This window comes from Odocoileus virginianus, chromosome 9 (genome assembly GCF_023699985.2).
Source record: "Odocoileus virginianus isolate 20LAN1187 ecotype Illinois chromosome 9, Ovbor_1.2, whole genome shotgun sequence".
Classification (NCBI taxonomy): domain Eukaryota; kingdom Metazoa; phylum Chordata; class Mammalia; order Artiodactyla; family Cervidae; genus Odocoileus; species Odocoileus virginianus.
In genome coordinates this window covers 67,274,359-67,299,223 of record NC_069682.1, presented here as the reverse complement: position 1 = coordinate 67,299,223, position 24,865 = coordinate 67,274,359, and the positions used below count along the sequence as shown (strand labels likewise).

At 44.4% G+C, this 24,865-nt stretch overlaps 1 long non-coding RNA gene across 3 annotated transcripts in view; it reads left to right on the top strand.

The window, feature by feature from the left end:
- LOC110149100 (uncharacterized) overlaps window positions 1-10,642 on the top strand; it is a 66,381-nt gene extending 55,739 nt beyond the window's left edge. For all 3 annotated transcript variants that reach the window (XR_002317350.2, XR_002317349.2, XR_002317351.2), the window contains exon 3: window positions 9,464-10,642. This is a non-coding gene — a long non-coding RNA (uncharacterized lncRNA). The remainder of the gene's footprint in view (window positions 1-9,463) is intronic.
- The last annotated feature ends 14,223 nt before the right edge of the window (window positions 10,643-24,865 follow it).

Below are 24,865 nucleotides of genomic sequence, written 5' to 3'. Positions count from 1 at the left end.
TGTGAGGATTAAATGAAACACACTTGGCGCAGCACCAAGGAAATAATGAGTGCTAATAAAAAGAGATTTTTTGTTAATGTTTTGCACCAAGATGTCCTGACTGGGTTTAAGAGGGTTTTATTTATTTTTTTTGTTTGTTTTAATTTTTTGGCTGATTTTTAGTTCCCCAGCCAAGGGATAGAACCTTGCCCCCTACAGTGGAAGTGTGGAGTCCTAACCACTGGACTGCCAGGAAAGTCCCAAGAGGAGTTTGTTCACAGAATTGAGAGCTCCTCATTTTCATCAACTGATGACCTGTGACTGAGTAACATCTTTGTAAAAGGGACTTGACAGTGACCTGGGCAGTGAGGAGCAGGAAGTAGAGAAAAGGGGTACCCCTGAGACAAAGAGGTACCCCTAAATGTGGCCCTCTATGTCCCCATAGGTGGGAGAGTTGCCTCATTTCTGACATCAGCATCATCCCAATGGTCCCAAGAACTGTATCCTTTGACATCTCTGTAGAATCCCTGTCACATCACAGTGGAGGGCTACCCCTCCACTGGGGTGTCATTAGCACTTTGCATTTGGGGGACGGTGTCTGTCTGGTGGGCGTGGGGATAGGCAGGACCAAGTGGCAGCGCTCCAAGCTTCTCACTCACTGCAAGGCCCACGTCTCACCCTTTTCAGAAGCATCTGCAGAGATGTTCTTGGAGAAGTTGGAGACCTCCCAACTGCCCACCAGTCCTGGTGTCGCTCTGCAAACAAGACTGGCAGATGGTTGGGGAGACCCGCTCTGCAGAGGGCCTGGAACATAGCTCTGCTTTAGCAGCCCGGGGACTCCCCAAGCCCATGAAGATTCCTTGGATCTGGGAGATGGAAGGGATTGGAGAGGGGGAGAGCTGGGACAGCCATAATTTGTGTAGACAGGGAAATTGAGGCTCAGAGAGGCAAAGTGAGCGGCTCAGAGCCTCACAGCAGGTCCGTGGAGGGTCAGGCTTTTTCTCTATGCCCGTCACAGCCGCCTGTCCTCCTCACCTTAGGGATCTGCCAGCCGTATTGCCATAATCAACCAGAAGCTCTGTTACTTATCTCAACTGCATGTTCTAGTTCTGCCTCCAGAGAACAACTGCCTCATTCAGCATTTGTTTGTCCATCCATCCATCCATCCATCCATTCATTCATCCCTCCATCTAGTAAAAAAGAGCAATGATGCTATCTCTGCCTCAGCCCTTTTCGTTGTTGGCCATACAAAGGTGAATATTGAGGGGGGCAGTGATTTTGGGTTCCCCATTAAAAGATGCTTGCTCCTCGGAAGAAAAGCTATGACAAACCTAGACAGTGGATTAAAAAGCAGAGGCATCACTCTGCTGACAAAGGTCCATATAGTCAAAGCTGTGGTTTTTCCAGTGGTCCTATACAGACATGAGAGGTGGACCATAAGGAAGGCTGAGTGATGAAGGATTGATGTTTTTGAAATGTGGTGTTGGAGAAGACTCTTGACAGTCCCTTGGACTGCAAGGAGGTCAGAGCAGTCAATCCTAAAGGAAATCAACCCTGAATATTCATTGGAAGGACTGATGCTGAAGCTGAAGCTCCAATACTCTGGCCACCTGATGGGAAGAGCCAACTCATTGGAAAAGGTTGAAGGCAAAAGGAGAAGGGGGCAGCAAACGATGAGACGGTTCGATAGCATCACTGACTCAATGAACGTGCATGTGAGCAAACTCTGGGAAATGGTGAAGGACAGGGAACTTGGTGTGCTGCTGTCCATGGGGTCTTACACGACTGAGTGACTGAACAACAAGAACAGTTGAAGCAGGGAGGGTCTGGAGATCACAACTGTTTCAGTAAATATTTCTCTTCTGATCTCTCCATAATTCCTGCAATTCCTCAGCTATTGAATCAGTTACCACCCTTTAGTAACTTGCAGTCATTTTGACTCATAATTTTTAAAAAATTTTATTTATTTGTTTATTTATTTTTGATTGCATTGGGTCTTCATTGCTGGGTGCAGGCTTTCTCTAGTTGTGGCAAGTGGGGGCTACTCTTTAGTGGCAGTGCACAAGCTTCTCATTGCAGTGGTTTCTCTTGTTGTGGAGCACAGCCACTAGGGTGAGTGGGTTTCAGTAGTTGTGGCACATGGGCTTAGCTGCCCCATGGCATGCGGGATCTTCCTGGACCAGGGATTGAATTCATCATTCCTGTATTGGCAGGCAGATTCTTAATCACATCACTAAGGAAGGCCTGACTCATAATCTTTTCTCTTTGTCCCTCCCATGTGAAATTTTGCTCTCAGTCTGAGGGATTGTTGCTGGGCATGATGAGGAGATCAAGAATAAGAGGTCTTGTGCAGGTATGGTTTTCCAGGGAAGATCAGAGTCATCTTCAGAGGCCACAGGCCATAGCCAAGATGGGAAGGAACTTCCCAGAATGAACTACCCTGAGTTATGGTTGAGGGCTACAGTGGTACATTTCCTGCCTGTCTCCTGAATGTTATGACAAACCTCACCCTTACCCATGGGTTGCTTATGGTGGTGAAAGGGACTTTTTTTTTCTTATTTAAGTCTTGCTTATTTGAGTTAGGTGTCTTTGGTTCTGAGTAGAAGAAACTCCTGCGCTGGTAATAGTACTAGTGGAACAACATGGAGCCTGATAGCTCCAGAGTTTGAAATATCACAGTTTTATGTATTTGTTGAATAACTTTTTTTTTTTTTTCTATTTTGGCTGCTGTGGGTCTTCATTGTGGCACGTGGACTTCTCTTCTTGTGGGATGAGGGCTTAATTGACCTGTGGCATGTGGGATCTAGAAAACCTAGACAGTGTTTTAAAAAGCAGAGACATTACTTTGCCAACAAAGGTCCATCTAGTCAAAGCTATGGTTTTCCCAGTAGTCATGTATGGATGTGAGAGCTGGATCATAAAGAAGGCTGAACACCAAAGAACTGATGCTTTTGAACTATGGTGTTAGAGAAGACTCTTGAGAGTCCCTTGGACTGCTAGGATATCCAACCAGTCAGTCCTAAAGGTAATCAATTCTGAATATTCATGGGAAGGACTGATGCTGAAGCTGAAGCTCCAATACTTTGACCACCTGATACAAAGAGCCAACTTATTAGAAAAAACCCTGATGCTGGGAAAGATTGAAGGTGGGAGGAGAAGGGGACGACAGAGTTGGCATCACCAACTCAATGGACATGAGTTTGAGCAAGCTCCAGGAGTTGGTGATGGGCAGGGAGGCCTGGGGTGCTGCAGTCCATGGGGTCTCAGAGAGTCGGACAGGACTGAGCGACTGGACAACAACAACAGATGTGGGATCTTAGTTCCCCCACCAGGGATAGAACCCATGTGCCCTGCACTGGGAGGCAGATTCTTAACCACTGAACCACTAGTAAGTCCCGAAATATCACAGTTTCAACTACTAAAGAAGGAAAATTCAATTCTCAGTTTGTCCCAAGTCTAAAATCCCAGGGAAGGGTTCAACTTTGCTCAAGTACCCATTCCAAGCCAACTGGCTGTGGCTGGGGGAGCAAGGTCATGGTATATGACATGGCTGCTTCCGTTGTTACCCACGGAGAGGTGGCAGAGGTTCCTGGAAAGAGGGCATCTGGGTTGGTAAAATATTTTTTCAATAAAGGATTGTTCAGAATACTCATTTGGGAGCAAGGTGCTTAGCATGACCTGAGTGTACCTGGCATTTAAAAAGCTTCTCCAGGCTCTTACACTTCTCATAATGACCTCAGCCCCCAAAGGACCACAGTGACCACACAGAGGCCTGGAACTGGTGGCCTGGGCTTTGTGGTGCTGACAGTCTGGGAGAGACAGGCTGTGTCCCAGCCCAGATTTCCCTCATCCCCACTGCCTGTCTTCAAGGAGACACGGTAGAGCAGAAAGCCTCTGGTGTTGCACTGGGTCAGGTTCAAGTCCTACCTCTGCTTTTGCTAAATTAGAGTTTGGGCAAAGCGTGTGACCTCTTGAGCCTCAGTTTCCTTATCTATGAAATGAGGATAAAGAGTATTTATCCGCGAGGCTATGAGACGGTTGACACCACTGTTTTCAAACTTGAAGGTATAGTAGGATCTCCTGGAGGTTTTATTGTTGGGATTCACCCCTGAGAGTTTCTGATTCAATGGGTCTAGAGTGGGGGGCCCCTCAGACCTGCATTTTTACCAAGCTTCCAGTGAAGCTGATGCTGCTGGTCTGGGGAATCACACTTTGAGAATCTCAGGTCTGTATTTACTGCTGCTGCTGCTGCTAAGTCGCTTCAGTCGTGTCCGACTCTGTGCGACCCCATAGACGGCAGTCCATCAGGCTCCATCGTCCCTGGGATCCTCCAGGCAAGAACACTGGAGTGGGTTGTCACTTCCTTCTACAGTGCATGAAAGTGAAAAGTGAAAGTGAAGTTGCTCAGTCGTGTCTGACTCTTAGAGACCCCATGGACTGCAGCCCACCAGGCTCCTCCGTCCATGGGATTTTCCAGGCAAGAGTACTGGAGTGGGGTGCCATTACCTTCTCCATATTTACAGTGATTCTCAATTGAAGACCATTCTGTCTTCCTTTTCCCCCATCCTCACTCCCACCAGGGGACATTTGGCAATGTCTGGAGATATTTTTAAAATTATTTTATTTTTCTTAGTGTCATATTGCTTACTTTTATTTTTTGGCTGTGCTGTGCACTATGTGGGATTTTAGCTTCCTGACCAGGGATCAAGTCCCTTGTATTGGAAGCATGAAGTCCTAACCACTGGACCACCAGGGAAGTCCCTCTGGAGATATTTTTGATTGTCTTGATTGGGTGAGAGGCTGCTCTTGACATGTAGTTGGTAGAGAACCAGAGATGCTGAACACCTTACAATGAACAAAAGAGTCCCCCGCAACAGGAATATCCAGTCCCAAACGGCAGTAGTTCAAAGATTGAGAAATCCTGTTTCTCAAAATAGTATTGAGGCTCAATATAGTATCAGGCGCTGGTCCTAGCTGTCGTTTGCAGCTGTGCTACCCTGGCAAAGTCACTTAACTTTTCCGAGCCTCAGGGTCATGCAGAATTTGTTCCCAGAACCTTTATAGCTCTAATATTCAGCCACTTTGGTCAACAAACATTTATTATGGACCAACTACTTGTAAGACAGGGTAGCATTTCCACGCAAAGTATCCCTCCTATGGGAGATGCCACACTTGGCAAACACTTTGAAAATATGGTTGGGTTTTACATCGTAATGTGTAACAATTGCTTTTACATCCTGACATAAATAGTACTGTGTTTCCTTCCCTGCCCTTGGCAGAATTTAGAAAAACGATGCCACAGCACCATAACTTTTAATTTTTGTTTATATGTCATAAATACATGCACTAATGAGGGCTTTTGGGGCACGAGCTTGCTAATTGGCGATGGTAACTGTGGGCTTATGTGCAAACCACAGTAATCAAATTTTTCACACTCGGTTAATTGAAGGCAACCTTTTGTTCGAAAATTAATAAAATATTTATTGCAATTAGTTCTGGGCTACAATATAGCGTTAATTAACAGTGGCTCTTAATGACTAGCTGATTGAGGAAGAAAGTACTAGAGGAACGTGCAGGAGCAGAACAGGCAAGAGTCTTCTTGAGCAAAAGTTTAGCTGTTTTCCTTGGTTTCTAAGCAGTTTTTAAAATTTTTTCATTGTCGTATATTGACATTATTTTTTATGGTGTTTAATTGCTTAACAATGTTGTGGTAGTTTCTTCTGTTCAACAGTGTGAACCAGCTATGTGTATACATATATCCCCTCTCTCTTGAACCTCCCTCCCACCCCATGCCATCCCACCCCTCTACGTCATCACAGAGCTCTGAGCTGAGCTCCCTGTACTATACAGCCACTTCCAAGCAGTTGTTTTGCAAAAATTGTCATCTAAACTGCAATGACCAACTCATCCCAGTTTGCTTGGGATTTTCCTGGTTTTAGTGCTGGAAGTTCTGTGTCCCTGGAAGCCTCTCGTCCCTGGGAAGTCCATAACAATTGTCTAAAGACTCAAGTTCCTTGCCATGAAGACCACCTGTGTGTAGGGCACCTCTCAACAAGGCAGCTGGCCTCTCTCAAAGCCAGCAAGGGAGAAAGTGAGAGAGAAAGCCAGCAAGTTGGAAGTCTCAGTCATTTTGTTATCTAACTCAGAAGTGATATCCCAGCTCATGTACTACATTAGGATCGAGTCCCTAAATTCAACCCACTCTCCAGGGGAGGGCATCACACAAGGACACGAATACCAGGAAGTGGTGCCGTCTGGGGCCATCTCAGCTGCCTATCACACCCACCACAGCACAAGGTTGCTAGCTTTCCCCACAATATCCCATTTCTACTGATTAAAAGCTGCTTCTGGGGGCTGTCCTGGGTTTAGTCCTGAATGTCCTACCTCCTGGGGAAGCCCTGAGTCCCAGGAAAACCAGGACAGTTGGTCACCCCAGCATGAGCAAAGTTTGCTACCTGGGCCAAGTAACACACTACCAAGAAACAGTGATGTACTAAGACCTCATGAGATGTTATGAGATTGTATTGTGATGGTTTAGTCCTTCTAGTCAAGGCTATGGTTTTTCCAGTGGTCATGTATGGATGTGAGAGTTGGACTATGAAGAAAGCTGAGCGCCGAAGAATTGATGCTTTTGAATTGTGGTGTTGGAGAAGACTCTTGAGAGTCCCTTGGACTGCAAGGAGATCCAACCAGTCCATCCTAAAGGAGATCAGTCCTGGGTGTTCATTGGAAGGACTGATGTTGAAGTTGAAACTCCCAATACTTTGGCCACCTCATGCGAAGAGTTGACTCATTGGCCCCTGATGCTGGGAGGTATTGGGGGCAGGAGGAGAAGGGGGACAACAGAGGATGAGATGGCTGGATGGTATCACCGACTCGATGGACATGAGTTTGAGTGAACTCTGGGAGTTGGTGATGGACAGGGAGGCCTGACGTACTATGATTCATGGGGTTGCAAAGAGTCAGACACGACTGAGCGACTGAACTGAACTGAACTGAGTCGTTAAGTTGTGTCTGACTCTTGCGACTCCCTGGACTGTATCCCACCAGGCTCTTCTGTCTTTGGGATTTCCCAGGCAGGAATACTGGAGTGGCATGCCATTTCTGTCTCCAGGGGATCTTCCTGACCCAGAGATCAAACCCACATCTCCTACATTGCAGGCAGTCTCCTGCATTCCAAGTGAATTCTTTACTGCTGAGCCACCTGGTTCCAAAATACTGACAGCTAAGGTGCAAGATGAAGATGAGGTGACTCAGCATCACTTGTGGGAAATAAATCAGGGGCTTTAGTTTATCCTGAGCTCAATTAGTGTCAGTGGTTTGATGTATAAAAAGAGAATGCAACAGAGGCATTAATGAAAGTATTGCTAAGGGAACAAAATTACAAAAGTATATAAAAGCTAGGGCCATCAGATGATCAGTTGTCAAAATCTGGAAGGACTTTGCACTGATTTGAAAGGATAAAGCAGGATTAGACAAAAATAAATTCTCAGTATGTGAAAGGAAATGGCAAAGAGATGATACAAGTTGTCACAGGCAGGCGGAAGGGACAAAGGACACAGGAGTCTAATTTTACATACAAATTCTTCAGTTTATTAGGAAAAGATGTTCTTGGGGTAAATGTCTGAGACCCACCAGGAGCATCCATGTTGCTATGGTGATGCAGTTGGTCTACCAGAAGGAGGATAAAGGCTACTTTCTGCAGTCATCCACTGAAGGGGTTCCTGGGACAGAGGGGGACACAGCCTTTTAGTGTTTTGTTTTTTTCTGGTGTGACTTTCCAGATGTTAGTGCTTTGGGAGTGAAAGTGAAAATCACTCATTCGTGTCCGACTCTTTGCGACCCCGTGAACTGGAGCCCGCCAGGTTCCTCTGTCCATGGAATTCTACTGGAATAGGTTGTCATGCCTTTCTCCAGGGGATCTTCCCAACCCAGGGATCGAACCCAGGTCTCCCGCATTGCAGGCAGATTCTTTACCATCTGAGGCATAGGGAAATGCACCTCAGATCTGAGTGTGCACGAGAATCTGCTGGAAGACTTATCAGAACAGATAGCTGGGCTCCATGCCCAGAGTTTCTGATTCAGCAGGTCTGGGGTGGGGCCAAAGAATGTGCATTTCTAATGATACTAGGCAACGCTGATGCTGCTGGTCCAGGAACCACTGCCCTAGGGTCGTGACACCCAAAGCGAACTTGCAGTTCTTTAAAGGAAAACGAAACTTACCTTGTCAATTCATATTCATAACTTTCTCCTAATCCTGTCTTCTCCACTGAACAACCAATGGATGGGTATGTATGTGGCCCTCCGAGTTTATTTCTATCCCAACATTGGGAAGAGGCCCCCTATTAAAGTCATCTAACTTGTCAGGCTTCTCTCACCAGCCTTGTATTCTAATGCTGACATTGTGGTGATGGTTTAGTCGCTAAGTCATGTCCAATTTTTTGTGACCCCATGATCTGTAGCCTGCCAGGCTCCTCTGTCCATGGGATTTCCCAGGCAAAAATACTAGAGTAGGTTGCCATTTCCTTCTCTGGGGGCTCTTCCTTACGTAGGTATTGAACCCGCCACTAAGCCACCTGGGAAGCCCAATGTTGACATAATGTAAGACATTTTTGCTTCCCTATGACGTCTGGCACCTCTTCATCAGAACTCCTTAATAGGAGAAATATGCATTATGGGTCTTTCCTCTCCCTAAACCCTGAATGCACACTACGACTCCTTGGGATTTAAAAATTCCAAAGTTGACCCACCCCCAACTCAAATGAATTCAATCAGGGCCTTTCAGGGGGAAGGGAAGGGTATCACCAGTTTAAGAACAGCTTTCTTAGGTGACTCTCATGATACTAAAAAACCAGAGCTGTGAATGCAGCCTCAGGCAGAGACTGCCTTCTTGGGGTGGCAACAAGTGCGATGCAGAGATACTTCTAGGCCAGTGGCCCTCAACCTTTCCTACACTTAGAATCACCTGGGGAGCTTTTAAAACTCACAATTCAAGCCTCACTCCAGACCACTTAACTCAAACTCTCAAGGGAGGGTATCCATTCACCAGTACTTTTTAATATTTCCCAGCAGATTACAATGTAAAGCCAAGGCTGGGAACCGCTGGCCTAGAAGTATCTCTGCATAGGACCTGTCACTGTTCCAGGCTTTTGCAGGGAATGTTACACTTGGCTTAAAGTGCAGGAACTATTGGATCTTGTCCCAGCATCAAGTATAGACAAGCAGTGCCTGCTCTTTAGAAGTCTGCTTTTCAGCTTTCTGGAGCCCTTCCTCCAAGCTTCTAAGTTTTATTGGTATCAACTTTGTCCCTTGTTTCTCCAGTCCTCATGATGGCAGCTGCTCCCTGGTGTTGCTACTTCTAGAATATCTTAGTGTTCTCTTTTTGCCTTTTCAGTACCTAGTTACCACATTTATGCCCAGATGACAGTTATTCACATTAAGTTATTTCTATTAAAATAACTGTTTTTTTTTTTCTCTTGACCAGAGCTGACTGATACACTGAGATCTGGAGCAGAAGAAAATCTGGAACTTCTGTAGGGATAATTTGTGTTCTAGGATAGTAAGAAAGAGAACAAGTGTAACAGAAACAATATTCAAAGAGGAACTAGAAGAAAACATCCCCAAAGTGAAGAGAGATAGTCAAATGGGGTTATCAAGTGAATTTAATGGGGATACAAAAAACTAATAGTGAGACAGATGCTCTGATGAAGCCACTATATTTCACAGATAAGGAATAACTCTGATGAAAATTCAGGCAGAAAAAACAGGTTGTCCTCAAAGGAAATAAAAATCAAATGGCTCTAGCTTTTCAACTCTGGCATTAGATTCTAGAATAAAATGAAACAATGAAGACAATCAAAGGAAAAAGAATGAGATCCAAAATTTCATGCCCAAAGTTGATATGTGACTCCAACAGGCAAGGATTCACTAAGTATTTCATATATTCTTCTTGTGGGAAAGGGAGTGGCAAGGAGATACCTGAAGATGTGCTTCAGTCAACTAAGACATGAATAAAAACAACTCATGAGGAAAGTACCTAACATTGTGGAAAGGAAAGTTGTATGGTGGGTTCCCAGGTGGTGCTAGTGATAAAGAATCCACCTGTCAATGCAGGAGATGCCAGAGATGTGGGTTTAATCCATAAATTAGGAAGATCTCTTGGAGGTGGAAATGGAAACCCACTCCAGTATTCTTGCCTGGAAAGTTACATGGACAGAGAAGCCTGGTGGGCTACAGTCCATGGGGTTTCAAAGAGTTAGACATGACTGAGCACCCATGCATATAAGTTGTATGGTGGTGTGCTCCATAACAATTTATACGTAAAATTAAAATTAAATAACCATGAAAATTATAAAACAGAATGCAGCTATTTTAATTCTTAAAAATATACATAACAAAATGATCTTATAATTTTATCACAGTATACCATTGGAAACCAGAGGACAGGGGTGAGGAGAGAGTGAGGAAGTATAAGGAAACTGATTTTCGCCAAGAGGAGTCAACTGCTACTTTTTAATTTATGAATTTGATAACTTCAGAGATGTAAATGAAAGCATGTTATTTAAAGATATGAAAATAATCACCAGAACTGAAAATATTTTGTTAACAAAATTTGCAGAAGGTAGGAAAAATTATAAAAATAAATGTCTTATTTATTTTTAAACATCTGCTTTGACTGCTATAACAAAATACAATACCACAGACTGAGTGACTGTGAAACTATTTCTCACAGTTCTGGAGGCTGGAAGTTCAGGACAAGGGTGACAGCAGGGATTCTGGTGATGCCCTCTCTGGGTCACAGGCTGCTTTCTTCTCATTGTGTCCTCAGTGAGGTGGAAGAGGTGAGTGAGATCTCTGGGGTCTCTTTTATAAAAGTGCTGTTCCCACCATGGAAGCTCCACCCTCAGGGCATAAGCACCTCCCAAAGGCCCCACCTCCTAATACTATTACTTTGGGCATTAGAATTTCAACCTGTGCATCTTGGGGAAACACAAACATTCATACCGTATCAAACTAAAAGACATTCTCTTTACCAAATTAGCAAGGTAGGAAAAATGAGAAAATAAGAAATAGAAACATATAAAATATAATACAAGAAAATGGAATTGAGACCAAAGATATCTGTTATGAAAGTATATATACATTAAAAAAAAAAAAACACCTTCTAAAACAAAATGACTTTTCAATTAGGACACCCCCTAAAATAAAATTATTAAGGCAGATACACGAGCCAAACGCAAACAGAAAGAAGGCAGGGATCACAAAGCTGCTGTCAGAGGAAGGGAAATTCAAAGTAGATATTATTTAATGAGACTAAGATCAGTTAACAAGCCACTGTCATTTAATCTACTACCTTGATGTAGTAATTGTGAATATAATGTAACTTACAAATATACATAGAAGAAATTGCACATGCAATGAGAAATCCACAGAAAAGTAATTAGTGAAAAACTTGAAAGTATGCTTTTAATTCTTGACAGACCATATTGACACAAATATAAATTAGACTAAAGAGAGAATTTAAGTAACAGAATCACTTGAATGATGTACATGAAAACCAAAGCCCTGTCTCCCTCAGGTTCTGGAAGGGTGATTCAAGGGTCTTCCTCCCAGGATCTGAACTGCCCTTTGTAAACTTAGTCTTGGGCTGAGGGGGCAGATCAACAGATGTTGGGAAAGGTGGGGTTTGGAATCCCTCAGACCTGGACTTCAGGCTTAGCACTATGACTGATGACTGTGCGACCTTAGACCAGACTCTTCACTGCTCTAAGCCTAAGTCTCTTTAGCTAAAAAAAATCTGTTATATTTCCCCCTCTTATAGAATTCTGGTATCAGTAAAAATTAAATGAAGCCCCCTGTAGGGAGCAAACAGTGCTTGACCCAATCGGATAAGCAATACATGTGTTCCTGCAGGCTGATCAACAGATAGTGTAGAATGAGCTTGATTATGTACTCACATCTGTATATATATGGTTGGGTTTCTCAGCCTGGACGTTTCTAACACTCGGGCTGGATCATTCTTTGTGGGTGGGAGCTGTCCTCTGCCAGCTGTAGGATGTTATTGCATTTACATCAAACAGCACTTCTGGCTTTTGTCCACTAAAGGCCACTGGCACCCCCTCCCAGCTGTGACATCCAGTGTCCCTCCAGACATTGCCAAGTGTCCCCAGGACCCCAGTCAAGGGTCCCTGGAAAAGACAGAGACGTGGAGTGCCCTCCAAAACTGGGTGGCTTTTGTCCTTGGGTGGTGAGATTTGGGGGAACTGTTTTCATTAACTCGTTCTGTGTTGTTGAATGCAGAATCTATGGAGTATGTCCAATAAGGTAGTGAATAAAATGCATGTTCAATGTGTTATTGCTTTTGACTTTGTGAAACCAGAGGCCACCCACCTCTGTTCTTTCCCAGGGTCCCTGGACTACCGGGAGATGGTCAGACCTCTTATGGGTGTGACCAGTTGGCGTGTAGTAAGAGTGCAATCAATGTGGGCTATCTGTCTCTCCTTCAGCTCTTTGCTCTCGGAGAGAAGAGATACTTAGAGCAAAGTCTCCTCCCTGAAGGCCAACAGAATGGAACAGTCTCTGTGCAGAGGCCTTAACAGTTTCATGAGTTTATTTCAAACAAGCAGACATGCCATTCGTTGGCAAAAATCAACCAAGGAAGCGAGCTTTAGGCAGTAATCCACCTGAGCTACTATGTTTGTGGCAAAAATCTCAAAGACCCCAAAAGCGTAGCATCATCATGTTTACATCACAGCCCTGAAATGAACATGAAATGTGCTATTGAGACTGATTTCTCCATTATCCTGTTGCGTTCTGATTTTTAAAAGAGATCAAAATTCCATTTTTCCTGAAGAAAGGGAGCACAGATTCACAGATTTCATTACCAACTTAAAACAAATTGAGCAAAAAATTAGGGGGAATGTTTTTTACATACACAGCAAGGCCTCCTTTTAAAGCCAGCAAACATCTGTGCACTTAAGTACCTTCTGTTAGGGTCTAAGGAAGTCAGTTTCTGGAATATGTGTGAGTTCATTGACTTGCCTCACTTTCAAAAACTGAATAAGAGATGAAGAAATCATTTTTTATTTTTTAAAAAGGTGGGAAAAATGATACATCTGCCAAGACAGTTTGGATGGGGCATTCAGATCTTATAATAAACAGATAAAGAATGCAGCCCTGGGCTGGAACTGGGCCAGATGCTGGGGCAGCATTTGGGTTTTCTGCTCTGAGTTTTCATGTATATTAATTTAAAAAATCACATCTTGTGCTCTTTTTCTAAGTATAAAAAAATTTGTTCCCACTAGAGCTCTACTCACAAATAACAGTAGCCACTGGACACTTGAGACTATTTCAATTTCAATTTCAATTAATCAATTAAAAAATTCAGGTCCTAAGTCATATCACACATGACACATTTCAAGTGTCAGTAGCTGTTCACTACCATATTGGACAGTGCTGCTCTAGAGAATTTTAAAATAAAGACACGCATAAAAGAGAAAGGATAATGAAATGTGGTGGATTGTCTCTTGATCTTTTTTCTAATATTTCCATATGAAATTTAAAAAGTTGTTTTAATTGGGCTATTTTATACACACACACACACACACACACACACACACATACATGTATATGTATGGTAGCAAATTCTTTGTATAGCTCACTCACCTTAACATTTTGTCATATGTCACCCATTGAAATATACATTCTTTTTAAAAAGTTAATTAATTAATTACTTTGGCTGCATCAGTTCTTGGGGGATCTTTCTTGCATCGTGTGGAATCTTTCCTGGCTGGCATGGAATTACTCTAGTGGCGGCACAGGCTTCAGTAGTTTTGGCAAGAAGGCTTAGTTGCTCCTCGGCATGTGGGATTTTAGTTCCGCAACTAGGAATTGAACCTGAGTCCCCTGCATTTCTAGGAGGATTCTTAACCACTGGACCACCACAGAAGTCCCTGTTAAAAATATCTTTTGAAAACATGACTTCTAAAACGTTCAGCTTGGAAAGATAATTCTTATTGTAGGAAATTGAAGTGAGAGAGAAAGTATGGAGAAGGAAATGGCAACCCACTCCAGTATTCTTGCCTGGAAAAGTCCATGGACAGAGGAGCCTGGTGGGCTGCAGTCCATGGGGTTACATGACTGAGCATGTGTGCACGAGGGTGGAGGGAGATGGGTTGGTAGCAGTTAAGTGGTAGAACTAAAAAAAAAAAGAAAGTAAAATTTCTCCTGGAATATACCCACTCTGAGACAAAAATCTTCAACTTTTTGGTGAACATTTCTTTTCAGATATTTCTTTGCACATACATACACAAATGGGTCTATAAGCAGTCAGTTTTATTAGGGATATGTCCATGTCAGTGAAAACAGAGATACGTTATCTCTTTTATTGGCTACAGATTATATCAAGGCACAGATGTTATGTTTGACCCTTGTTGCTTTATCTGATAAATACCTCCCCCTTTCTGCAGCATTCTCCTCTTTCTTCTGAAAAAAATTTCCTTCTTTTTTATTCCTTTCTTTTCTCCTTCCCACTCCTCTCTCCTTCCATCTCTGTTTCCTGTTCCAGGCCCTCTGCTAGTGTAAGGGATAGAGCAGTGAAGAAAATAAAGTTCCTGTTTTCACAGATTTTTTGTCCTAGTGAGGGAGGCAGAAAAGACAGTGGACACAGGAAAGAAACATGAATAAATAACAGTTCAGTTACAGGTTAAGGAAAGTGCTCTGAGGGAAGCAACCTGGCTGATGGAAGCTTGGGCCTGAGTCAGTCTGGATGGATTCAGTCCTCTTGCTTCTACCTGGTTCCTGGATGGTCCTGGGAGGTGGAGAAGGTAGGTGGCTGCCCCAGGAGAGGCAGGAAGTAGAGTGAAGTGATGGTCACTGGGGCTGGAGTGGTCAAGACCCCTGGACCTTGTTCAGAGGCTGACATTGCTCTAGTGGTTCCCACTCGGGGATGATCTTGGTCCCCTGGAGGACAATGGACAGTGTGGAGACATTTTTGGTTGTCACTACCTAGGTAGCATATTAAAAAGCGGAGACATTACTTTACCAACAAAGGTCTGTCTAGTCAAGGCTATGGTTTTTCCAGTGATCGTGTATGGATGTGAGAGTTGGATTATAAAGAAAGCTGAGCACCAAAGAATTGATACTTTTAAACTGTGGTGTTGGAGAAGACTCTTGAGAGTCCCTTGGACTGCAAGGAGATCCAACCAGACCATCCTAAAGGAGATCAGTCCTGGGTCTTCATTGGAAGGACTGATGCTGAAGCTGAAACTCTAATACTTTGGCCACCTGATGTGAATAACTGACTCATTGGAAAAGACCCTGATGCTGGGAAAGATTGGGGGCAGGAGGAGAAGGGGACAACAGAGTATGAGATGGCTGGATGGCATCATCGACTCGATGGGCATGAGTTTGGGTAAACTCTGGGAGTTTGTGATGGACAGAGAGGCCTGGCGTGCTGCGATTCATGGGGTCACAAAGAGTCGGACATGACTGAGCGACTGAACTGGACTAGGGGGGAGTGTGCTATTGACATTTAGTGGGTGGCAGCTAGAGATGCTACTGAACATGCTACAGTGTAAAGGCAGTCTTCACAGTGAGAACTACCTGGTTTAAAACATCAGTGGTGCTGAGGCTGAGAAACTCTGTTCTAGAAGGTGCTGGTGTTACCAACCCAGAACCTTGGACTCTTTAATCAATAGAAATTGATAGGAGAGACCAGACAAGAAAGTCAGGCAAGGTTTAATTAGGACTCACGCTGCAGCACGAGGGAGCGAAAACAAGAAAGAGGGGCCCTTGTTCGTTCTCTGAGGCGGACGGGCTGGTTGGTCAAGGGGCAGATTTGTGGGTTGGGCTGGAGGGGTGGCTTAGGTGGTCTGCTTGACCCCTTAGTGTTGCATATGCAGAGCTCATATGCAATATCCTGCTGTTTGCTCCCAGCTCCTCAGAAGTGGCCGTTGGTTTGTGGCCTTTTTGTATCTGACTGTTCATAATTGCCCTGACTGCAGTTGGGTTTTGGTCTCATTCACAGTATCACTTATGCTGCAGGTTGGCGGGGACTTACATCCAGGGCTAAGCCTGGCCGACATGGATGCATGTAGCAGAGGGGCTGCACAGTGGGTGCCCTGGTGCTGATGTTTGGCTTTGCAGCAAAGCCTGCCCGGGGAGGCCTTGGTCAGGGAAGGGACCTAGAGGAGCTGCTCCGGGTTCCTGGCCCCTCTGGCTGGACTGCATGTCTGTGGGAGGCAAGTGGGTGCCCGAGATTTCAGGCCTTTGTCCAGTGTCTGCTCCAGCTCTTATCTGGTGCAGAGGGCCGAGAGGAATGCTGGTCTTGTTTCGTTTCTGTTTGCATCACTAATATTTGTATAAAAGGTGAGGCTTCTGAGCCAGGCAGCCGTGGGTTCAAATCTTGACTCTTCCACAAGCCCACTGGGTAACCTTGGGCAGTTGGTTTGACTTTCTGAGGATTTATTTCTTCCTTGTCAGGATGGCTGGGAAGCTTGCATAAGACTAGGCATGTGACAGTTCAGTTCAGTTCAGTTGCTCAGTCAGTCGTGACTGTTTGCAACCCATGGAGTGCAGCACATCAGGCTTCCCTGGCCTTCACCAACGCCCGGAGCTTGCTCAAACTCATGTCCATCTCGTCGGTGATGCCATCCAACTATCTCATCCTCCATCATTCCCTTTTCCTCCTGCCTTCAATCTTTCCCAGCATCAGGGTCTCTTCCACTGAGTCAGTTCTTTGTATCAGGTGGCCAAAGTATTGGAGCTTCAGCTTCAGCATCAGTCCTTCCAGTGATATTCAGGACTGATTTCCTTTAGGATTGACTGGTTGGATCTCCTTGTAGTACAAGGGACTCTCAAGAGTCTTCTCCAACACAGTTCAAAATCATCAATTCTTTGGCGCTCAGCTTTCTTTATAGTCCAACTCTCACATCCTTACATGACTACTGAGAAAAACATAGCATTGACTAGAGGACCTTTGTTGGCAAAGTAATATCTCTGCTTTTTAATATGCTGTCTAGGTTGCTCATAGCTTTTCTTCCAAGGAGCAAGCGTCTTTTAATTTCATGGCTGCAGTCACCATCTACAGTGATTTTGGAGCCCCCCAAAATAAAGTCTGCCACTGTTTCCACTGTTTCCCCATCTATTTGCCATGAAGTGATGGGACTGGATGCCATGATCTTTATTTTCTGAATGTTGAGTTTTAAGCCAACATTTTCACTCTCCTCTTTAACTTTCACCAAGAGGCTCTTTAGTTATTCTTTGCTTTCTGCCATAAGGGTGGTGTCGTCTGTATATCTGTATATCTGTATGTCGTCTGTATATTGATATTTCTCCCAGCAATCTTGATTCCAGCTTGTGCTTCATCCAGCCCAGCATTTCACATGATGTACTCTACATATAAGTCAAATAAGCAGAGTGACAATGTACTCCTTTCCTGATTTGGAACAAATCTGTTGTTCCAAGTCCAGTTCTAACTGTTGCTTCTTGACCTGCGTATAGATTTCTCAGGAGGCAGGTCAGGTGGTCTGGTATTCCCGTCTCTTGAAGAATTTTCCACAGCTTGTTGTGATCCACATAGTCAAAGGCTTTGGCATAGTCAATGAAAAAGAAGTAGATGTTTTTCTGGAACTCTCTTGCCTTTTCAATGATCCAACAGATGTTGGCAATTTGATCTCTGGTTCCTGTGCCTTTTCTAAATCCAGCTTGAACATCTGGAAGTTCATGGTTCACGTACTGTTGAAGCCTGGCTTGGAGAATTTTGAACATTACTTTGCTAGCATGTGAGATGAGTGCAATTGTGCAGTAGTTTGAATATTCTTTGGCATTGACTTTCTTTGGGATTGGAATGAAAACTGACCTTTTCCAGTCCTGTGGCCACTGCTGAGTTTTCCAAATTTGCTGGCATATTAAGTGCAGCACTTTCACAGCATTACCTTTCAGGATTTGAAATAGCTCAACTGGAATTCCATCACCTCCACTAGCTTTGTTCATAGTGATGCTTCCTAAGGCCCACTTAACTTTTCATTCCAGGGTGTCTGGCTCTAGGTGAGTGATCACACCATCATGGTTATCTGGGTCATGAAGTTATTTTTTGTATAGTTCTGTGTATTCTTGCCACCTCTACTTAATATCTTCTGCTTCTGTTAGGTCCATACTGTTTCTGTCTTTCATTGAACCCATCTTTGCATGAAATGTTCCCTTGGTATCTCTGATTTTCTTGAACAGATCTCTAGTCTTTCCCATTCTATTGTTTTCCTCTGTTTGATCACTTAGGAAGGCTTTGTTATCTCTCCTTGCTGTTCTTTAGAACTGTGCATTCAGATGGGTATATCATTCCTTTTCTCCTTCGCTTATAGCTTCTCTTTTCTCAGCTATTTTTAACGCCTCTTCAGACAACCATTTTGCCTTTTTGTGTTTCTTTTTCTTGGGGATGGTCTTGATCACTGCCTCCTCTACAATGTCATGAACCTCCATCCATATTTCTTCAGGCACTCTGTCTATGAGATCTAATCCCTTGAATCTATTTGTCACTTCCACTGTATAATCTTAAGGGATTTGATTTAGGTCATGCTTGAATGGTCTAGTGGTTTTCCCTACTTTCTTCAATTCAATTCAAATAAAGTGACAAAATGAGGTCCACTGGAGAAGGGAATGGCAAACCACTTCAGTATTCTTGCCTTGAAAACCCTATGAGCAGTATGAAAAATTGTGTGATGGTTCTTTATAAATTGTAAAATACTATCCCCATGTGAAGTGGAATCAATAAGGACCCTTGGAAAGGAGACAGAAATTCCCTAGGAAGTTTTGGAGCCATGGATGCTGACCAGACACAGCCTGGGAGGCGGGTGTGAAAGATGCTCTGGATTTGAAATGTCACCAGAACAGACTTTGCCTGTGATATTTCTACACTGACTGCCCAGGGACAAGTCACAAAGAGAATAGCTGGCAGGACTCAAGGCCTTCACACTTCTACTCCCAGGACTCTGCAGAAGGGCAGCAAAAATTGGGGGGTGGAATTTGAAGGACGAGTCCTGCAGAGCAGTCTTCTCTCTCACAGGTGGTTCCCTTTGTACCGCTCAGACCCCAAGGGCTGGAGGGTCGGGAGTTACCCAGTGACCATAAGCTGTCCGCCTGGGAGCCAGGCTCTTTACTCATATGATCTCCTTTAATATTCCCCACACTCTTGAGGGTGGGCATGTTTATCCCCATTTCACAGATGACAATGCTGAGACCCACTGGGAGAATTACTGGCCGCAGGTCACATGGCTCATCAGTGGTTCTACTCAGATTTAAATTCAGACCATTTAACTCTATCCCAAGAAAGATTCTCTCTCTTTTATATCTCCCAGGCTTCCTCAGAAATTGGCTGCTGGAGGACGGGTTAGGATTTCTAGATAGGAATAACGTAAGAGCTGTTTAGGACCCTGGCCTCTTGTTGCAGATCATGGGCTCTAGGGCGTACAGGCTTCAGTAATTGTGGCACATGGGCTTAGTTGTTCCGCATCATGTGGAATCTTTCCAGACCAGGAATCGAACCTGTGTCCCCTGCATTGGCAGATGGATTCTCAACCACTGGACCACCAGGGAAGTCCCTGGACCCCAGCCTCAAGAGCCAGTGATTGTGAAACAGTGGCCCAGAGGGGGCCTATGGGGCTGGTGGTAGCCAGATGGCTGCTGCACTAGAATCAAAGCACTGATGCGAACAGGGGAGCCTCCTCCCTTTTGTTGTGTTTCAACTGGAGAATTTGTAGTTTGCACATGAGAAATGATCGCCTGCTTTTCCATCTAAACAAAAATCCATTTGTTTAGGTGTTAGTAGTTTCATCAGAGCAGGGCAGTCTTTTCAATGTTCCTTTTTGGTTTCTCAGGCCATGGGTCAGACAAGTCATCATTGCCAGGAGACACTGCAGAAGCTGGGCCTTCTAATCCAATGAGAGTACACTTGCTGTGTGCACAGATCTGTGCTCTGAGGGTTGGCACATGGCCCCAAATCTGAGCTGCTTGCAGGCCACTCAGGAAAGTGGGGGATGGACTGCAGAGTTGGTGACTGCGCTCCATGCTTTTGCTGGGTTTTGCACTGTGCTCTGTCCCTGTGTTGACCATGTGCAGGTCAAATGCATCTTTCCATGTCTATCTACCCACCAGCCTGGAAGCAACCATCTCCCCCATCTCTGTAGTCCTAGATTGTTGCACACGATCTGAATGCAGACATGTTTAAGGGAATACATATATCCTCCCATATAAGGCAGATTGCTCTACGTGTCCCATGATTGGTTAGACTGGAGGAGTCCAGAGCAAATGAAAGCCTCAAGGATTTGGGAGAAGGGATTAAAGGGAGCTTCCAGGCAGAGATAGGTTACAAATGGGGCTTTTAGGAAAACCTGCATTATCTCATTGGATCCGCACCACAGTCCTGTGAGGTCAATGCTTTATTTATTTTTAGAATTTTATTTATTTTTGACTGCATTGGGTCTTTGTTTCAGTGCAACCCCAGTTGTGGTACGCGGGCTCTCATTGGGTTGCTTTCCTTGCTGTGGAGTACCAGCTCTAGGACCCGCGGGCTCAGTGGTTGTGGCTCAAGGGTTCTAGCTCAGCAACTGTGGTGCATGGGCTCGGTCGCTCCTAGGCATGTGGGATCTTCCCGGACTGGGGATCAAACCCGTGTCTCCAGCACTGGCAGGCAGTTTCTTAACCACTGGACCACCAGGGAAGTCCCGGTCAAAACTTTTATATCCATTTTGCAAATGGGTAAGCTTTGTCTCAGAACGGGAGAAAGATTTGCCTAAACCGTTTCTCCCACTCTGACACAGAGCCAGGGTAGGAGCCTAGTTCTCGAGCTCCTTCTAGTGCTGGTCGTGTATCCATTTAGCAGATATTTGTTGAAAGTCTGATGCGATGGTTCTTAAAGTACAGACCCTTGGTCAGCAGCGTCAACTTCCCTGGGGAGCTTGTTAGAAATGCTGATTCTCAGGCCCCACTGTAGCATCAGTAACCCCAGGAGTGGGGCCCAGACCTCCCACTGCAGCAAGTTCTCCAGGTGATTGTGTTGCAGGCTAAGGTTTGACAGCTTCTGATTATATTAAGGTGAGTGACCGACATGTTCTGGTGCGTCTGGAGCTTTTCTGGATTTAGCACTGAACATCCTAGGAAGCCTCTCTGTCTCTGTAAAATGGGACAGTTGGTCACCCCTGCTAAGCATGGGCTCCGTCTCGGCCCCTTTCTCTGCTTCCCACAACCAAGGGCCTCTAAGGAACGGTACTCTGGTCCCCCACTGGCCACTCTCCCTTGGGACTGGTGTTCCTGGTTCTCCTGACCCCAATACCATCAGACACTAACAGCACTCAGTTTTTATCTGTAAGGCAGATGCTGAAGCAGAAGTCGAAGGTGGTAGCTGACAATGGAGAATGTAGAGATTTGCTACTCAAAGTGTGGTCCATGGACAGCCCCCACCACCACCAACTGCGATCTTGATAAAAATGCCAACATCCCAGCACTCTCCCCAGACCTATGGAATCAGGATCTGCACTCTAACAGGATCGCCATGTGATTGTTGTGCTTATTAGGGTTTCCTCTCTCCCATTTATGGAGACCACGTCCCCCTTAATGTCCTTGAGCTTGGAAGAACCCATCAGCTCAAATTGACCAGCGAGTGTTCATAGAGAGTTGCTACTTAACTCAGAGTCCATACCTGTGGAAGGTTCTTCATCTCGTCCTGCTACGCGTCTGATAAATTATTGATTGGTGGGGGAAGTTCCCTTCCACCTCTCTAATGTAGATTGGGAGAAGCAGCCAGTGCATTAAACCCTCTCCCTCTTCATTCAAAGCCAAGGTCATCTCTAGTCAGGAAGGAGGGAGGGAGATTTTAGCCTGGACTGGATGCGTTCCTTCATCCTCCCTTAAGGCTGGAGCCTTTCCCGCGCTCACACCCCTGTTCAGGTGATGAATTATTGAAGCCTGAGAAATATGTATTTGGTCAGTCACGTAGGCCTGGGGGGACCCTAGAGAGCAGCGCCTCAGAATAGCAGCTTTGTCTTTCTTTGAGAAGTTAGAACAAAAGAAAAATACAGAAGTAATGAATTGGAATGCTCGCCGCTGGGACGATAACATTGAACATCTTGTTATATATACTTCAAGTGTATTGTGAACAAAAGACATTTTATTTTAACATTTTAAACTTTACCCCTTTCCCAGAATCAACCACGATTGTGACTTTTGTGAATAGCTGTGTTTCCTTCTGGGCAAGCCTTTCAAAATAAATTGTCTTGAAACCTTTGTATTTTTATGTACATATGTGATGTATTATAAATAATAGAGACATGATATTGTTTTGTGGGAATGCCTTTTGTTATTTACATAAATTTGCCCTGGGTCCCTTTACACCTTGCTTTTCACACAACGCCACTTTTGACCTCTGTTCTTGTTGGCAAATTTAGCTCTAATCCATTTGTTCTCACTGCTGCAAGCTATTCTGTCATGTGGATAAGACATGTTTTGTTTCTCATTTGCTTCCTGTTGCATATTCAGATTGTTTTCAGTTTTTCACCATAACAAACAAAGCTGCCTTAAGCATCCTGGCCCCGGATCTCACTGGGCATGGGTGAGAGTGTTTCCTTAGAGGCAGGCCCCGAGGAGTGGGGGTCATTTTGTTGTATATTACCCGCTCTCTCAATTTTACTGAATATTGCCAGTTTTCTCCACAACCACTCAAGTGATTTACATTCCTAACAGCAGCATAGAAGAATGTGATTTTCTCCACATCCTCTCCAATGGTTGATATTGTCAGGATTTTCAAACTATTGTTAGTTCCGTGGGAGAAAATGGGTATGTCTGTGTGGTTTTCATCTGCCAGTATAAGTTCCCTTTTGGTTGGAAGAGTTCTTGGCAGAGGGAGGGGGATGAGGTGTGAACTAAGGTCAGTAAACTTAAATTCTTATCCAGCTCTACTGTAAACTTGAATTAAAGCTTGGGCAAGTCCCTTCCCCTCTCTGGTTGGGCTGGGTGGTCTATAAGAGAGACATTGGAAAGTGGGTAGGACTCTTCTGATACATGGTAAAATGATAAGATGCACAGGAAGGTTCTTCTGTCACTTAGAAGAAGTGACATGTTCTAGATCCTGGAAGTCACCTCTCAGTAAATGATGCTTGCATTAGTAAAAAACCTACAGCACAGGAATCAGAGGAAGCAGCTTTAAGTCTGGCTCTAACATTTACCTATGGAATAGGTGTGGATGGATGACCAGGTATTGACAATCTGGTAGGGCTTGGGCATAAAGGTCTATCTGCTTCAAGGTAAGGAGGCGCACGCCTGAGGGGCCCAGGTGGTAGGCCATCTTCCTAACAACAGCCAAGCCCTGGGCTAGCTTTAAGACCCAGACTCCGAGTGCAAATCTGGCAAGTGTATTTCCTAAAGCTGACTGTTTGTTCTTGGCTTTGACTTGAATGAGGATGTATTGGGTTGGCCAAAAAGTTCGCTTGGGGTTTTCCTATAGCATCTTATGGAAATAACTTCACCTGGCTGCTTCAGGATTAGTAGGAATTTGGCTCAAGCACATGGAGACCTAATGGGTAGGAGTGTAGAGCTGCCAGATTTGTCAAATAAAACTGTGCTTGAATGGGACATACTGACTAAAAAGTTATCTGTTGTTTATCAGAAATTGAGATTTAACTAGATACCCTGTGTTTTATTTGGCAACTATAAGTAGGAGGTGACAAGTCAATCAATATAAGAAATAACTGATGGTGAGGTAGTCTATCTTGACAAGTATTGGTCGTCTTGTTGCTGGAAATAAGTAATCAGGGGTTAAAGCACCAGTGGAGCTGCTGTGTGTATGATTTAGTCTGGTACCTTCAGCCTCTGTGCCTCCAAGTTGCTCCGTGCTGCTTGAAGAGCTTGTGGACATCTTGGATGGTGAGAAAAGACATGGTATTGCCCAAGTCTTCCTTGCATCTCCTGTCCCCACATGCAAGCCATGCTGGTGGCTGGGAACATCCTTCAAGCACTGTGCCACCATGGTTCTCAAAGTGTGGTCCCTGGACCATCCATATCACCTAGGAACTTATTAGAAGTACAAGCTCTTGAGTCCCACCTCAGACCTCCTGAATTAGAAACTGTGTCTATTTTTTTGAAATTTTTAAATATTCAGTTCAGTCGCTCAGTTGTGTCTGACTCTTTGCAACCCCATGGACTGCAGCATGCCAGGCTTCCCTGTCCATCACCCAACTCCCAGAGCTTGCTCAAACTCAAGTCCATCCAGTTGGCGATGCCATCCAACCATCTCATCCTCTGTCGTCCCCTTCTCCTCCTGCCTTCAATCTTTCCCAGCATCAAGGTCTTTTCCACTGGGTCAGTTTATTCACATCAGGTAGCCGAAGTATTGGAGTTTCAGCTTCAGCATCAGTCCTTCCAATGAATATTCAAGACTGATTTCCTTTAGGATTGATTGGTTGGATCTCCTTGCAGTCCAAGAGACTCTCAAGAGTCTTCTCGAAAACCACAGTTCAAAAAGCATCAGTTCTTTGGTGCTCAGCTTTCTTTATAGTCCAACTCTCACATCCATACATGACTACTGGAAAAACCATAGCTTTGACTAGATGGACCTTTGTTGGTAAAGTAATGTCTCTGCTTTTTAATATGCTGTCTAGATCAGTCATAGCTTTTCTTCCAAGGAGCAAGCATCTTTTAATTTCATGGTTGCAGCCACCATCTGCAGTGATTTTGGAGCCCCCAAAAATAGTCTGTCACTGATTCCATTGATCCCATCTGTTTGCCATGAAGTGATGGGACCAGATGTTTTCTGAATGTTGAGTTTTAAGCTAACATTTTCACTCTTCTCTTTCACTTTCATCAAGAGGCTCTTTAGTTCTTCTCTTTTTGCTATAAGGGT